Genomic DNA, 17573 nt, shown 5'->3' on the forward strand with positions numbered 1-17573 from the left:
AAAATACCGGCCCTAGGCTACAGAGTTATTCCTTTTTCCCAGTCCAGCATGTACAATGATTGGACAGGATCCCAGCCAAATTCCCCTTGAGAGTTAAATCAGGAGGTCAGTTAACATATCCACTGACTCCATTCATAGGTACCAGGGAAATATAAATAAGCCATTTGGCATCAGGTGGTAGATAGATAGTAGGGATGTGTCAAGCTTCAGTAGCTGATTCGATTTGGAGGAGATTTGGCCTGATTCGACAGCCGAATCTCCAAATCCGAATTGAATTTGGAGACCCATTAAAAGGTCCAAATCAAATTGGAAGGCTCTGAATCAATTCGGAAAGATTCAGAGATTTGGAAGGCTTGCAGCAAAGCCTTATGCCTGCATGAGGGGCTATCATCCCTGCTATTTTCATCTCACTGTGGCAGAGTACCTTTGAGGGTGCTCGCCACTTGGGGGCTCCCACAGGCTCCAATGGGAGCCTGCTTTGGAAGAGCAGCAGGGGAAACCCCCTAGGTACCATTTAAAGGGGGAAGGTGTGTGGCAGGGCACTGTTGGTGCCTGCTACTTTAAGACCAAAGTTAAGCAGCCAGCAGGTGCTTGATTAAGGCAGCCATTTTAATTCTCTGGCTGCCTATATAAAGAGCTCAGTTCCCTGCTGGCTGGGAAGGCAGCAACTTAGTCAGGCTGCAAGGCTCCATAACATCCTGGAGGTAAGGGAGGAGCTGTAGGGGATGGTCAGGAGGCTCCTGGTCCTGGGCATGACCTAAAACTGCACCCTGCCAGGAGTGGGTGGCCAGGTGGGGCTCTCAGTGGCAAGGGAGCCCCCAGGAAATATCAGGCCAGTTATTACCCCGGTGAAAGGCAGGTAGGAGCACCTTAACCCTAGCCCTCACCTTTGGGTGGGTTAAGTAACACCAGAGGCAGTTGGGGGCCAGACATGGCTATGGCCACCTGAGCCCTGTGTGGTGCAAGACCCCGAGAGACCCCAAGGAGGGAGAGTGGGGGCCAGGCATGGCTGCAGCCACCTGAGCCCTGTGGGGACCGAAGCCCCATGGCCTCAAGTGAGACGGCAGTCTGGAGCCCCGAGTGAAGGGGGCAGAGACGAGTAGCCCCAAGCGAGGGGGCAGTGGGGAGCCATGAGTGAAAGGGGTGGAGATCTAGAGCCCCAAGTGAAGGGGCGGTGTGGAGACCCTGAGTGAGGGCAGTAGGCCCAGGTAGGTCTTTGGACACCTGAGGCTGAAGTTTAGGCCCAAGGCCAAGTAAAGGGGGCTCAGCCCAAGAGAGAGAGGCTGAATCCTGACCCCGGTAAGTCCTCCACTGCTAGGAGGCTGAGTGTGGGTCAAAAGTAAGATCTTAAGTAGCACCACAACCTGTTGCTCCAGTGGGGGGAGTGAGAGTCCCCTGTGAGACCCTGGAGCACCAGTTGTAGTGTGAGGTACCCTAGCTCGCACTAGGGTGCGATGCGGCGGCTAGTAAAGCGACCAAAACGCTGGCTTGCATCCATAGATGCTTCTCAAGCAAATCCCGGGACGTCATTCTCCCCCTGTACTCGGCCTTAGTGAGGCCGCAGCTGGAGTACTGTGTCCAGTTTTGGGCTCCACAATTCAAAAAGGATGTGGAGAAGCTTGAGAGAGTCCAGAGAAGAGCCACGCGCATGATCAGAGGTCAGGGAAGCAGACCCTACGATGACAGGCTGAGAGCCCTGGGGCTCTTTAGCCTGAAAAAGTGCAGGCTCAGGGGTGATCTGATGGCCACCTACAAGTTTATCAGGGGTGACCACCAGCATCTGGGGGAACGTTTGTTCACCAGAGCGCCCCAAGGGATGATGAGGTCGAATGGTCACAAACTACTTCAAGATCGTTTCAGGCTGGACATAAGGAAGAACTTCTTTACTGTCCGAGCCCCCAAGGTCTGGAACAGCCTGCCACCGGAGGTGGTTCAAGCGCCTTCATTGAACACCTTCAAGATGAAACTGGATGCTTATCTTGCTGGGATCCTATGACCCCAGCTGACTTCCTGCCCTTTGGGCGGGGGGCTGGACTCGATGATCTTCCGAGGTCCCTTCCAGCCCTGATGTCTATGAAATCTATGAAAAATATCCTATTCTTTAGTTCTAGGAAGGACCCAACTTCTTCACTCTCTCTGAGTTGGTCTGCCTTTCCAGGGACAACCCCTTGCATTTGTCCTCCAACTCCTCTCCTGAGAAGTTCAGGTTCTTTGCTCTCCAGGGTCCCAGCACAGCAAAACAATGCTCACCTCTTGATTGGAGACAGACTATAAGATTTTCAAAGCTAAAAGGTGTCCTCATTGTCATCCAAGTATGTGCAGGGATGTAGGTTTTTTTTTAAATCTAGGGAGCAATGGTGCTGTCATACTGCTTGTTCTTCCAATGATTAGACTGAATTTAAGGAACAGAGCTAGTGGAACTATAATGTAGTTACAGAGTCTATCTCAATAACCAGGTCACATGCAATATTCATAACATTATTACATAGCAGCTCCATGTCTGCCAACAGATTAATTTCATTTTAATTTTTGTATTGACTCATTTCCAAATGAAAGACCACAATTAAGTTGATATTAGAATTTACAGGTACAATATGAAAATGAAATGACATTTTATATCTACCCTTGTCATCCATGTTGGTCACATGGCAGATAGAACCAACAATAAGATAAGGTATTGTTTGCAGGCTATCAGAAATATTGTTTGCCTGACATGATTATGCAACATCCAGGTATTCAGTAAGTAATGTTGACCACTATGCAAGACCTGAAAGTGGTAATTTGTCATCTAACACCATTGAAAAAATTGCCTCGATATAATTTCTAATGAGTGTATTATGGTAATTTCCTCAGTTTTCCCTAGTGTATAAAAAGTGATTATAATACTGTTTGTTTAAAGACTAAGGAATTTGCTAATGAAAAACAATATTTCTGCATTTATCCACAGGTCAAATATGGTGCAGTGTGAGAATTTCAACTTCCTTGATTTTTATAGTTATGTTTCTATAAACATGCTAAAGATTTCCGTAGAAGATGCACAAAACAATTAACAAGAAGAAGTCAGTTAACTGAATTCTCCACCCAGATATGCTGGTTTTCCTTTGAATGCCAGTGCAGAAGATACAAATATGGAAATAATCATATCTGAGGTCAGTAGCATGCTTCTGCAGCTGGAAAGATGAGGCTAGATCAGCCTTTCTCATACTCTGGTCCCCTGAGCGGGCTGAAGTATCACAGAGGGTCTTGTATGAAGTCACCATGAGCAAAAGTGTTGTTAAGATTCCTTAGGACCTAATAAGTTTGCCTATGTTGCAGTGTCTAAGTAGTGTTCCTTGGATGTTCAGCTCTTTAGGAGCATGCTCAGTGTTAAATGTTTCTTATTTTTGAGCTCCTGTATATGTAGTCTTTAAATTAAAGATAGCTACAAGGTAAACATTTCTGTTTTTCTCACCCTGTTCAGAGACCATTTTCATTGATGTATGTTGCCTACCATTTTTATGACACAGAGAGTTCTTACTGTGGTTATGGTAGGAGACAGATCAATTGAACTTCTTGGGACTTTTTCATGCTTCTGCTTAACATACTTCTGCTACCTTGAGAAACTTGGCTGGTAGGCAAGTAAGCATGGATTTCAACGGGTTTCTGACTGTTTCCACTAGCTGATGATTTGTAACTGGGTTTGTGCAGGACCCATCACACGGGGCCCATTTGGCAGTTAGAACCTCTGAGAACTACTGTATGGAACAAGCAATTCATACATAATATTTTAGGTTAATATGGATCTGAAATTTTTCAGCTCATAATTTTAGATTGCAATGCATTGTTTTGCATTTGTGTAAATCATAAAGAAATTTTTTATTCCCATGGCTCAGACCTCACCGTAAATACACTTAAGCCCACATGAATTTTCACATAGCTGACAAACCACTGAAGGCTGGATTATACAATTGAAATTAAAATACTGAAGAGTGCTGAGGTTAGCAGTATGCTTACCCAAAACTTGATTTGGGAAAAAGCAATACCACTGCTCTCTGCCGTATTGGATCATTTTCAAGAATTTCAGACGGACCAGGAGGGAAAGATTGTGAACTTCTGAGGTATTTATGTTTAGAACGTGCAGTTTTAGGATGGCGGGGTTGTTTCGTTTTTTTTGGATTCTTTGGTCTGTTTTTATTACTCATTTATCTTTGTGTTGTTTTCTTTTTCTTGAGTTTTAAAATCATGACAGTGTAATCACAGTAATCAGCTTAATCTTTGAATGCTTGCAGAAACACATTGAGCATGCAAAGTGCTCTGTGTTAAGTATTTGTTACTTTTGGGAGTCCATTATATATATATATATATAGAGTCTATAAATTAAAACTGGAAGGTACATTTCTTCCATTTTCCTTACTCTATTCAGCTGCTGTGCAATGCTTTTGATGTCTGTTATGAAAATTATTCTACACAACAGCTGCACTGGTCAAAAGTTAATATTATAGCATGCCTTTGGGCTCCGTGTGAAGAACTTGGACCAACGGAAAGCTCGAAGCAGGCATAAAGCAGGTCAAGAGCTCTGCATCATCTGAAAAACAGTTTCCTGTCTCTCATTCTCATTTTTACATTTGGCATGAGCTCCCATGACCATTAGCCTCTCTTTAAAAGGATAATTTTTATTGGGGTTGAGGAGATTTGGCCTCAGTCATCTCAAACTTCTACCGAACTCCACCTGTACCATATGTGCATAGAACAGTGGAGGTTGATTTAGTGCAGTGGGCAGGAATCCACAAAAAAACCTGCCCACTGAGATCACCTGCATCTCTTAATTAAAGATGTTTCCATACACTTCTGGCTGTTACCAGAATTACTAAAACAGCTTGAATGCACCAAGCTGTCTACCTGCTGCAAAACATTTTGATATTTCTAAATGCTTAGAGGCTGAATTTGCAGCTATTCAGAATAAGCAATTCTGAGGAAAAGCACTGTGGATTCAGACAGACTTGGGATGCAAATTTGCATCCATTAAAGTGAAACCCCTTTGCAATAACATGGGAAAAACCTTTTTAGTTCTGTTTCTAGTTCTGTTTGACATAAAAATGGACAAAGTAGAAAATGTAACTCTCTTCATCAGCTCAACACTCAAATTTTTCATACATCTAAATCCCTGTAGGACTTAAATTCCTGTGTTTTAAAATAAATACTTTGGTCCAGTAAAAGAAAAATGTCATTATCCACCTCTGTCCTCAAGAGCTTTCATAGAAACAGAAAGAGTCCAATTCTGTCCCTTCATGAAATGTGGTATTCTCACATTTCCAAAAGGCACTTGTCAGAGCAGGTCCCTAGGAGATAGATACAATTATATTTCAAGCAGAAAGAAATTCTCACCATTGCTAATCATGTAATAAAAAGTAGTATTATGTTAAACATTCAGTATAACAAAAAATGTTTAGTGCCTGTAGCTTTTATTATATGGAAAATACTATTTTTCACTCAAACTAGCTCTAACCAGGGTTTTGTTTTTTTTAAATAATTTGGGTTTTTACATTTTGCTTTCATTTTCTCTTGTGCTTTTTATAGATCCTTCATCAGGATACAAGTCCTGAAAAAGTATGAAAATTGTTAATTGTGTGCTACCGGTATAAGTGCACAAAATGACACACCCTCCCTCACCCTCCATCCCCAATCATTACTTTGTATCATTTTATTTTGATTTATCTCTCAACATGCCTACCAATGTTATTATAATGCTTGCTTTGCTCTGCAACCCAGAAAGAAAATGAATCCATTTTAGAAGGTATCCACTGGCTAAGAAGAAGGGATTTGTCCACTTCTCAGAGAAGGATCACTGATGTAGACACATTGACCAGGTTCAGACATTACACTTGTACCAGTATAAGTGATTGGAAATCAGCCTATACCCGTAACAGAACAGAAGTTTGGCATGTAAAACCAGTCTGTACCCAGAACCAAACAGAAGAATGGCGCACACAGACTGGTTAAAAAATGGTGGAACCCAGTCTAAGATCTACCCTCCCCCATTCCCCCATCAAAGGGTGAATGTGCGTGTTGTTCACTACCAATCTAAATTGTGGCACTTACAGAAAACCATGTAATGTAGATCGATTCCATCTCAGGCTTTTTGAATGTTTGTACCTAGCCATAGACACTATAAAAATATTTTCCCAGAAGTGGAACTAGAGCAGAAGAAGGAGAAGAATGTGTCAGAGTAGAAGCAGCAGCCTTATACCAATGTGTTGGCAAAAGAAGCATCAGTGCTCATCTTGGGCCATCCGCTTCCACAGTCATAATTTGCCACTTCTTGAAAGCACCACAGGGAAAAGAGAAGCTGCTGCCAGGCAGCTATGTAACCAACTGTTGCAGCCATCACTTCCATCCCCGAGAGTAGGGGAAGTGAGATGCAAGCTCAAAAGTCTGCATTCCCAGATATCCAGTCCTGACAGACTGTCAAAAAGGTTTGGATGGTCTCCTGCTTTTGGCACTTTCCTAACTATTCTTTAGGAATACATCATTCAGACCTTGGTGTTAAGACAGCAGCTCAAGCACGGAGATGGTCCTGAGCTGCAAAATTAGAAGTAAGATGAATGTGCTTCTCCTCAAGTTCAGGTGATACTTCAAAATGGCATGGATGTTGTTGGGCAGTTCCTTGGGTTCACCTTTACTGGCAGTGGCGATGTTCAGGGGTGCATATGCACCCCCTGAGAGCACTGGTGCACCCCCTGTCAGCCAGCATCCCCTACTTAGGCGATGGGCAGGGGGGCAGGCAGTAACACTGGTGTCTCCCATGAGAGTGCCGGCTGGGGAGTGGAGGCCCTAGGAGAAGCTCTGCATGCACTTACAGGTTGGCGTGATCGGCTGCATGGGGACCACCCCCTCCCATCACTGACTGGCCACCGGGGGGGGGGGGGGGGGAGTTGACAAGCTGCACAGTTCCGTTAGGTTGGCTCTTTTCTTTGGTGGAATGGAGCATTTTTTACCATGAGACATTTGTCTATAGTAATTGTAACCTATTAGCTTTCCTATTTCTCATCTTTGAATTGAGAAGCTTTCAGGACAACCCATTAGTGTTGCACACTTACTGCTACATTTAGGTAAGTCACAGATGATTGCAGTAATGAAACCACAGAGAAAAATTACCTGGTTTTGACTGAAATTCCAGAGTCATTTAATGTATTAAGCTTGCAATGAGCTGCTTAAACCAAGGAACAGTCTGGCCCTTACCGTTTTATTCTTTTGTTCCTAAAATGCTCACCCAATACCATTGGCTTTGCATCACTATTAAAAACAACCAGAATTACCTATGCTTGAATAGCTGGCGGGGTTGCGTACCATACCTATTTTCCCTATGCCTCTTCTTGCAGTAGACAGCCTCTGTACGTTAATCTTAATAGTTAAAAAGAGGTCCTACATTGGTGTCACAGAGAGCAGGCTGAGCACAAAGTGCTATAGTTTTATCCACAACAGTACATTTGGTCTCTAAAAATCAAAGCATGAAAATGTCATGGTGTTTGGAAAATGATAAAACCACAAGTCATTTTAAACTAATTCCTGTACTGAATTTTACAAGATATAACAGAGAAAGCATGTGTTTCCATTTATACTCATGTTGGAGCTTCTAGGTAAACCCTGTGAAGTAATGAGTACATGGAAGCCAAGGCTGGGAGTATAAAATAGTATTTCATCTTCCTCTTTGGAAGAAGACATTAAGGTCTAATAGCTAGGAGGGAAGAGGGAACATAGTAGCAGAGTTTAATTCTCTCATATTTATGTGTTACAAGGTTTGTTTCTGAAAATCAACTTCTTTTGGGGCCTTGTATGCTGGGCTACATCCAGGGAGCACTCAACTGCTTGAGGTGGTGAATATGTGAATGGAGGTACACGGGTACAGTTTCATAGCCCCCTATCCCCGGCTGGTGTGGGGCGGTTGTGATTAAATGGGGTCACCATTGCTCTGTACCTCAGCTCTTCATCTGCTAAATGGTAATAAAAAAACTTTCACTCTCCCTTTATGCTGTCTGTTAAGATTGACAGTGCTTTGGATTTGAGATTATTTTGTGGATGGGGCTGTAAAGGGCCTAGATAAACAGGGACATGATCTTTTAGCTGCTACTATCATGCAAATGTGGGTTTGAACTTTTGAAATAAAAAGGACATTTTTGTGGCATATTCAGACTTTTTTCCTAAAGTGAGTGGAAATATACTTTTACATATGTGTATAAGTGTAGTGAGCACAGTGAGGGGGTTCTGGTCAACAAGCTTTTAGAGTCTGTTTATCACAGCCCCCAATCATTTTACAGTCATTTGAATAATCCACTTTATGAAATAAAAAGCTGCACCTAGGTAATCTACAGTCTGAGCTAGCTATCTTGTTTATCCACAGTTTAAGGAATGCCTTTTTTCCAGAGGAATTATGCACAGTAGGTTAAGAACAACGATGTAAAATGAATAAAAAGTGATGCGCCTGATGGAAAACAGTAGTGTAGTGACAGGTGGATGACCAGGGCATGAACCCCAGGCCCTGTGCAAGGTAGAGGCACCAGAGGGAGAAGGAGGTGCCTCATCCACCCTTTCCCATGTACTCCTATGCTTCCTATACCTTCAAGCTCCAGCTCCTGCAGCAGAGAAGCAATGGGAGTGCAGGAGCATGTGTGAATGAAGGGCAGTCTGGGAAATGTTGTTTCTACTGCTGGAGAGATGTCACCTTAATTTTTTGCTTATGAAAACCAGTGTTTTTTGGCCAGTGGACATGCCTGTCAGCAGCAAAAACATGGGGTGACCTCTCCCCCCCAGCAGCAACAAACCTCCAGCTGCTACTCCTATACTGCCACTGCTGCTTTTTGGCAAAGCTGGAGGTGCAGGTGGAGGGGAGAGGGGGACTGCTCTGGGCATGGTCCAGGCCAGTTAGGACTTTGAAAATGATCCCCACAATCTATTAGCCCCAATTCAGGAAGGTACCCATATGTGTGTAACTTTAAATGCTGCTACTAAGGACCTTGCAGAATCAGGAACACCATAATTAGATCATGATGTCAAGAAAAACAATCATTACATTAAAAAAAATATAGACTTGTTTTTTGCTGCAAGTAACAGAACATTTTATTAAAAATCTTGAAATCTGTATGTTGATTTGCGGGGGAATAAAATGCCATGTGTTGCAAGGGTCATTATATGAAACTGCTTTGCAGTAGTTACCATGAATTTTCCACATGAAAGTCTTAAAGAAAAAGAAATAACTACTAATTTAGAAATCACATAACTGTCCTTGCATTACTTGAATTTAAAATAATTCAAAGTGAAGCCCCAAGAAGGGCTAAACTTCTTTAAATTAAACTGGTGTTGATTGGTAACAGCTTTAAAGACCTGAAGCCTGATTCTTATCTGTGTTCTGGTAAAATTGGGTCTAATTTCACTGAAGTGAATAATGCAGAATGAATATGATAAACAATGTACTCTAACAGCACTTGCGTGACTCCCCAGTGTAGGATGCACATCTTTTCCTCTTCATATTTTTGTTGTTCAGCTGTAGATTGAACGATATAGGCTTCATGCATTCTGTATGCTTTCCAGCGAGCTAAAATTAAACTGTTACTGAACTAGACTATCAGGGCAGAAATGATGTAGCATGCCCCTGATAAACACATGCCCTTGTTCATTTCTAATAATTCCAGAGGCTGATGAATTCTGTTGCCTAGGGATTTTGGTATGTAAATCTGCCTGACTAAAGCTTTGCTGAATTTTATAAGAGCAGAACATTGCCTTTGTGTTACTAAACACAATAGTTAGTGGGTCTTGTGACCCTACTCTCTGGGGATTGGGTCTTTTAAAAAAATGTAATGAAAAAAGCCCTACATTACACTGTGGAGTATAAATGAGACCCAGGAGATTCCTAAACCAATCTGAGAGCTCAAAATACAGATTTGCAAATGGGAGAGAAATTGGGACAGAGGATGAATAGTTGATGTCTGGATGCTGATGTAAAAGGAATGAGGTTTCCCAGTGAGGTTGTCATTCTTTAGGTGAAGTGCTGGAGGTGACAGTTCACTAACTACAAGCAGTCTTACTAGAGGATTGCCTAGGTCTTAATGTATTGAATCAGGGCAGGTCAGGGGTTTTTTTGTACTAGCTTATGGCTTACAGGGCTATAATACAGCAAGTGAATTAAGTCATTCATAGACCTGCTGAGGAGCATTTATTTTAAGCAAGGGATAGAACCAATGGCTAAATTATTTTTTATTGCCCTTCCCTCCCCTCTCTTCTTACAAGCCTATATTGCTACCACCGTATATAATTTTTGCTATGAAATAAGTTCCTCAAGAGCTGTTCAGACATTGCTAGAGATCCTTTTTTCTTGTTTCCCTTTTCCCAAAGAGAGCGGGCCTAAGGAGCAAATATTTCTTATTTCCTTTATTCCACAGGAGCCAAATCAGGAAAGCCTGCTAAAGATTTTTCATTTTCCCTGGGCTACATATTTGAAAAATTAGCAACTATTCTGTGATTAGAATTTCAACTTTTTGCTAGCCTGTGGAACAGCCAGTGTTCTTTGGCAAAAAATGCTGAAAATGTCCTTGAATCATTTCTTTGATTCTTACTATAAACTTAACTGTCATTCTGTGAAAATTCTCTAAGCAAGAAGTTACATTTTTTCATGCTCTTGTTTAAAAACCAAGGGTATGTAGGTCTCAGCTACAACAGTGACACAAGGTAGGAACTTAAGCCACAGACACCTTTTACGTGTGCAGTAGTTCTCATGAGCACTTCAGACTCAATTTTCTTAGAAGTCCAGTTATTAAAATTGCAATAACAAATCATTTTCCCATCATTAATTAGTGATGCTGATTAAGCAGAAAATCTTTAATCAGCCGTATGTGGGAATCTTGAGATTCTTTAAGACTGACATTTTTTTACAGTAGCTTCCTGTTCCCACTGCAGTGCTCACAAAAGACTATAACACCTGATGTGTGCTGAGGATTTTGGCTCATGTGATTCCAGGTCTGTACGTTGTCCCAATGAATATGAGAAGATTAAGGAGTTATGATCAAGTTGCGCTGTCCAGCTCAGAGATTTGGGTCATTTTTTTGAGCTTTCAGAACACCCTGTATACTGGAGACATCATTCCTCTCTCTGTTCCCCCAGGGAAGAGTTAGGTCTGCAGTGCTCCCAACCCAAAGGCTTATTTTGGTCTGTTTGTAGGACAGCTGGTGAAAAACATTTTGACAAAACATTATTTCTAGATGAAAAAATTACTTCCCAAGCAAAACATAAATTCGAGGAAACAGTTCATTTTGGCTTGTTCTTTTTCTAAGCTTTCCAATGAAAAAAGTATCCCCTCTGCCTAATGTTTCAGTAAAAACTCTTGAGGGAAACATACTTTTTAAATTTCAATTTTACAACCCAATTTTGGACTATTTTCAAAAATTAAAAATTAAATCCTAGAACAATTGGAAATTCTTCACCAAAATAATAGCCATTTTTGACCAGCTATAGTTCAATTCACTCTTCACTTCAGCAAACTGCCAATGTCCGTATTTCAGCAGAGGACAAGTATAAGGACTAAATGGGACTGAAAATTATACTGCTTCATTATCATTGTTATAAGAGAAAAGACTTCAGTGGAATCAGCTTGAGCAGGAGAGGCAATGAAAGGGAAGTTATGCCACTGCTCATAATGTCCCCAGTTCAGTCATTCCAGCTCCCATTACAGCAGGAACTAAACACCAGACTATGATAAATAGTCACTGGATATGAAAGAAATAATCCTGGGAGTCAGGGGCCAGAACTCAGGCTTACCAAATAGTGGTGCAATGACAAGGCTGGGCACCTGGGGCAGTTGCCATGCACAGGGGCAGTACCAACTTCCAGATGCCACTATGCTGCTGGTGTGATGATGCAGCTGGGTGTCAACCTTCTTTTTCTGGCCCTCCCCTCCACTTCTCCTCCCCACCTCCCAGTTGCCCCACACTAGTTATGCCACTGCTACAGAATTAGCTTCTGTCTTGCTTGTTGCTTCTTACTGGCCTCATGCATTTCTTTTTGTACAGTAGACAGTATGAAGAATGTCTTCATCTAAGCCATGCTTCTAGTAAATAGGGTTCTCCATGAAGGTGGGTGAATCCCTCCAGGTTATAAAGGATCTGGAATCCAAGTTGCCAATCCCTGTGTGAGTATCCTAATCAGTAGACTATGACATACAAGGTGTTCACAAGCACCCACTTCCTCCTCCTCCTCCAGCTACATTTTAAAAGGAAACCAATGCTCCCTGAACTGTTGTTTGAAAGATTAAAGATAGGGACCTACCTTCAAGGAACCTGCATCAAAAGTGCCTCAGCTCTGGGGTGAACAGGAATTTAGATATGTCCTGTGCTCAGCATTTCTTAGTAGCTAGCTGTAGACAACTCCTTACTCAAAAAATGTAGACTTTTTGGATCACATGGCACATCCAACTCGCTTCTGCATTGTGTAGGGAGCCTGATCACTGATATCTGGGTTTTGTATTCCGCTCTGGGGCCCAGGAGCTTAAGGGATAGCATCTAAATCCTTTATTGGATCTAGTCATACAATTCTCTTAAAGAAAAAAAAAGATAGGAGCTAAGCATGGGATTTCCAAAAGGCCAAAAAAGAGAGATGCTAAATTTCCATTGACACTCAGGCGGGCACCTAGCTGTCTTGGCTAACCGTCTAGCTAAATGCATAGATGGATTTGCCTTGTATTTTTATCATTATTTATAACAATGTTTGCTGAAGAGACCCTGATATTTACCATGACAAGTTTAGTCATTAGAGTAAATATCTGCAGCCTGCCTGATTCTAGTTTTGACTAACATGATTTATGATGTTACTGAAACACTAACATTAGAGCTTTAAAGATTAAAACAATGCTTAAGACTAAAATAGACACTAATCATCATTTGAAAAAGCTGAATACTATGATTTATCTGACTCGCTGAAAACAACAATTTATTCTTAAACATTTTTATTCAGATCTCATGTCTCATTAATTGTGAACATTAAACTGAAAACATTAGTAAATGATTGACATTACAGAGAAATCAAATATACCACATGCAGACACCCATTAAACTCTTCTGAATTAATATGTAGTAGCTATTAGTGAAATATTTCTTATTACCTTTCAGTTTGCCTCTTTAATGTGCCTCAAAGACCCTGTTTAGTAAATGCAGAGTGCAAATTCCCCTATCCCTGTGCATTCTCCTTCCTGAGTGCTGAGGAATATGAAAACAATAACCCTAGCAAAGGAATTTTGCTGATGAAAGAAACACCAGGGGGCAGATTTCTTTGTAGCACCACCAAGACTGATTCTTATCTTAAAGCTGTTCTCTACTGATATAACATCATTGGAGTTCTTTACTGCAATAGGTCCTGAAAGGAATTTTGCGTGCAACTTTTATTTCTTTTCCTCATAGATGACTAAAGCATGGCTATATGTTGTAGAAATGCTAAACCATACTTCAACACTAAATATATGTTGCATGAATGACTCATACAGCTAATACTTCTTTGGGGCCAATCTTGACATCATTATTCAGGGCCTAAATCTCTTCTTACTGTTCTACCTTGATTAGTTTCAGTGGGTAACTTGTGAATTACAGTGGTGTGAAAGATGAATCAGGCATTCATTTTTATTTTATAAATTATGCAGCCAACATGCCACTGATAGCAATGATAGGTTTGGCAAAGTAAACAGAGAGGGGGGAAAGGTAATTCAGAACTTCAGTTTTTGGCCTTTACTTTTTAGCTTTAAATTATTGCAGCACAGTGTTGCTTTTTCAGTTACACAGGAAAGAATAGGTATATTAACCTATTAAAAAGGTTTCTTCTTTGGTAGTTTTGGTTTCAAAATAAATTTAGTAGGTATGAAAAGTGCCAGATAAAAACAAAAAAGAATAGCTTCTTCTCACCTAATTCTCACCCCTATTCAAAAGTCCTATAGAAATTACTACACAAGCAATTCATAGATTTCATATATTTCATAGACACCAGGGCTGGAAGGGACCCCAGAGGATCATCGAGTCCAGCCCCCTGCCCCAGGGACAGGAAGTCAGCAGGGATCATAGGATCCCAGCAAGATAAACATCCAAATGTGTCTTGAAGGCATTCAAAGTGGGTGCTTGAACCACCTCTGGCGGCAGTCTATTTCAAACCTTGTGGTCTCAGATAGTAAAGAAGTTCTTTCTTATGTCCAGCCTGAAATGGTCATGGAGGAGTTTGTGACCATTCAACCTTGTCATCCCTTGGGGCGCTCTGGTGAACAAATGTTTCCCCAGATCCTGGAGAGCACCCCTGATAAATTTGTAGGTGGCCACCAGATCACCCCTGAGCCTGCGCTTTTCCAGGCTGAAGAGTCCCATGGCTCTCAGCCTCTCATCATAAGGTCTGTTTTCCTGACCTCTGATTATGTGCATGGCTCTCCTCTGAACCCTCTCAGGCTTCTCCATGTCCTTTTTGAATTGTGGAGCCCAAAACTAGACTCAGTACTCCAGCTGTGTCCTCACCAAGGCCGAGGACAGCAGGAGAATGACGTCCTGGGATTTGCTTGAGAAGCATCTATGGATGCAAGCCAGCGTTTTGCTCACTTTACTAGCTGCAGCATCACATTGAAGGCTCATGTTCATCTTCTGGTCAATCATGACCCCGAAGTCTCTTTCGTCTGTAGTGCTAATCAGCGTAGCACTGCCGAGCCTATAAGCATGCTGTAGGTTTTTCCTCCCAAGTTGGAGAACCTTGCATTTTTTGGTGTGAAACACCATCAGGTTCTCATCCACCCATTTCCGGAGCTTGTCAAGATCTGCCTGGATCACCTTCCTGTCCTCAGGTGTGGAAGCTTTATCCCAGACTTTGGTGTTGTCAGTGAACTAGGCCAGTCTGCTTCTGACACCAATGTCTACATCATTAATGAAGATGTTAAAAATTATAGGCCCTAGGACAGAGCCTTGAGGAACCCTGCTGGTCACAGCACACCATGGCGATTGACTTCTGTCAACCACCACCCTCTGGGTCCTACCGCAGAGCCAGTTCCCCAGCCAGTGGATCATGGTAAGGCTGAGTTTTTATGGACTACTGTATAATAAAATAGCCTGTCTGTAGAAAGGTTATTTTCTATTAAGTTCCATTGAATGTTTCCATAAGAGAAACCACATCTAACCCAGACAGACAATTTCTGAGGATGAAAAATAATTTTATTCTATGTGTACAGAGGATATGTGGCCTCTCTTTCTGAGCTTACTAAAAGCCTGGTGCTGTTTTTTAGAGAGCTAGACAACTTTGAACAGATTCTGTTGCCCTGGTGGAAATCTGCACTGATTCCAATTACCCCAGTGGAGTTACTCCAGATGTACCTGAGCATAAGTAAAGTCAGTCTGACATTGACTGAGAATTGATTTGGGATCATAGCAATTTCACCTTGACTAGTGAATGGCCCTCAAATGTTTACAATTTTCAGTCCCACATTTGGTCTCCATTTAGGATTCAAGGTAACTCTGATTTTTACAATGACATTTTTTGTGGAGCAATTTCTCTGTAATGTGAAACAGCTAAATTTGATTTCTGACCCCCTGAAGTTAAAAAAAAAACCAAACCCAACTATATCCCATTTCTACTTCTTTGATTCACCCACTCCTAGTCTATGTTAATGACCTGCCTGACTTCCAAGAGGAGTAATCCCATGAAATATCTGTTTTAAAGACTGCAGTAGGTACTGATGTTCCACTGTGTTGAGTGCAACACAACCACACATAAAGTTGCTGTTCTTTTGCTGCAGAGCTTATAAACAAGGTAATGGCTGATCAAAATTTAAGTACTCAGACCTGTAAACATTACCATATCTCAGCTTCTCTCATGGATTTATCTTTAAAGCCACTTTGATACAATAAAATATAATCCCCTGTGTAGGAAGAAAAAAAGAAAAACTGATGCATAAAAGATTGTGAGTTATCCAAGGTCATACAAAAAGTCTGTGGCAGAGCTGAGAAGGCAAATCTATCTAGTCCCAGTGTATTCCCTAGCCACAAAACTATCTTTCCTATCCAGTTTCTATTAAAATAAATCTGGGCTATAAAAAGGTGGGGGCACTAAAACCACTGTTCAGAGATCTGCAGGTGAAGTGAATATTTTCTGACCTGTACCTGTAGTATGGGATAGTTAGATATCTAAGTGTACTCAAATTGAGCATTCCTAGAGAAGATAACACAGTTGAAAACTTTCTGCTAATGTAAAACTATATATATTTTTCTTTTTCCTGATACCTTTTATCCTGATCCTTGGCTGGTATACATTAGATGCAGTTGTACCACCTTCAGTATCTGCCCACTGTTCTTGGATTTCTCTTTTTTGATCAGTCTGCAGTCCCACCAAGGAATGAGCTCATGTCACCAAACTATTCACATCTTCATTTCCAGTCTACCTCTACTTGGAACCTAAGTTTCTAGCCCTGCAGATGGTTGGGCCTCTCAATGCCCAGCAACATTGTGCGATGCCCGTGTGCATACCATAGATACCTGTGCTACTTCATGCCAATTCATCTCCATTATATGCATTTGTAGACTGTCCTTTCTTTGAAGTAGTTAATTGATAACTATGTAAAATTGCGAACATTGCTGGATGCATCTTCTTTCTCTGTATGTTCAATTGTATCTGCTTTCTCTTTTGACTAGATCATTTATTTGTATATTTGTTTCTCTTTTAGCTCTGAAGGGACAGTGCAACATGTGTAAGATGTCATCCATCCTTGGTAGCTAGTTTTCAAAATGGCAGCTGCCTGCTACTGCAGATATTTAGCTGGAGTTACCGCTGCAGTGTCTCATTCGTTAATGAAGAGAGACCTTTTTGCACATGATTTCTTTTTGTCCAGTTATTTTTTTTACTGCAAAGTTGTTTTTTTCAGGGTGCTAAGTGCATTTGGAGGTAAAACTGAGTTCTGCTTCCTGGTAGAAGTGGGTTTTTAACAGCTTACCCCAATAAGTTCTTGGAACTGGACAGAAACATTTTTGTAAATGTTATGACTCCATTATACCACTAGACTGACATTGTTGTAAAACCTATGCAACAGAATGGTGAACATCAGGCCCTATATGCTTCATGTCCATATTGCTCTTGGGAGCATTGTCTTTTCATATCTAGCTTTCTAGCTTTCATGTTTTAGGGCACTGTTGTATTTCACTTGGGTTGCATCATGCTATGTGGGCCAGAAGATGATCTGACACATGGAGGAATTCAGCAGAGGTAATTGCTTAAGATTCTTTTTTTTTTTGGTTAAAAAGGGTCTGAGCATAATCCTTTTTTTTAAAAAAATGAACTGCCTTTTAGTGATTTATTTCTACTTATTTTTGCTATTCAGTTGCATGAGAATCTTAAAACTCACATAGCATATCTGCCATCATGTTTTACAACTAAGAGCAAGCTTTATTAAGCAGACTTTCTGGTAACGTAACACGTACTGTAATCTGGATTGCCCTGTACATGACTCTGTATGTCTACAGATTGGGGCCTGCTGTTTATTTATTATCCAGTTCTAATCTTACAGCTCCATAAATCAAGAGTAACTCCAGTTCTGTAGCAAGGGG

Source organism: Alligator sinensis, unplaced genomic scaffold, assembly GCF_000455745.1.
Source record: "Alligator sinensis unplaced genomic scaffold, ASM45574v1 scaffold918_1, whole genome shotgun sequence".
NCBI lineage: Eukaryota > Metazoa > Chordata > Crocodylia > Alligatoridae > Alligator > Alligator sinensis.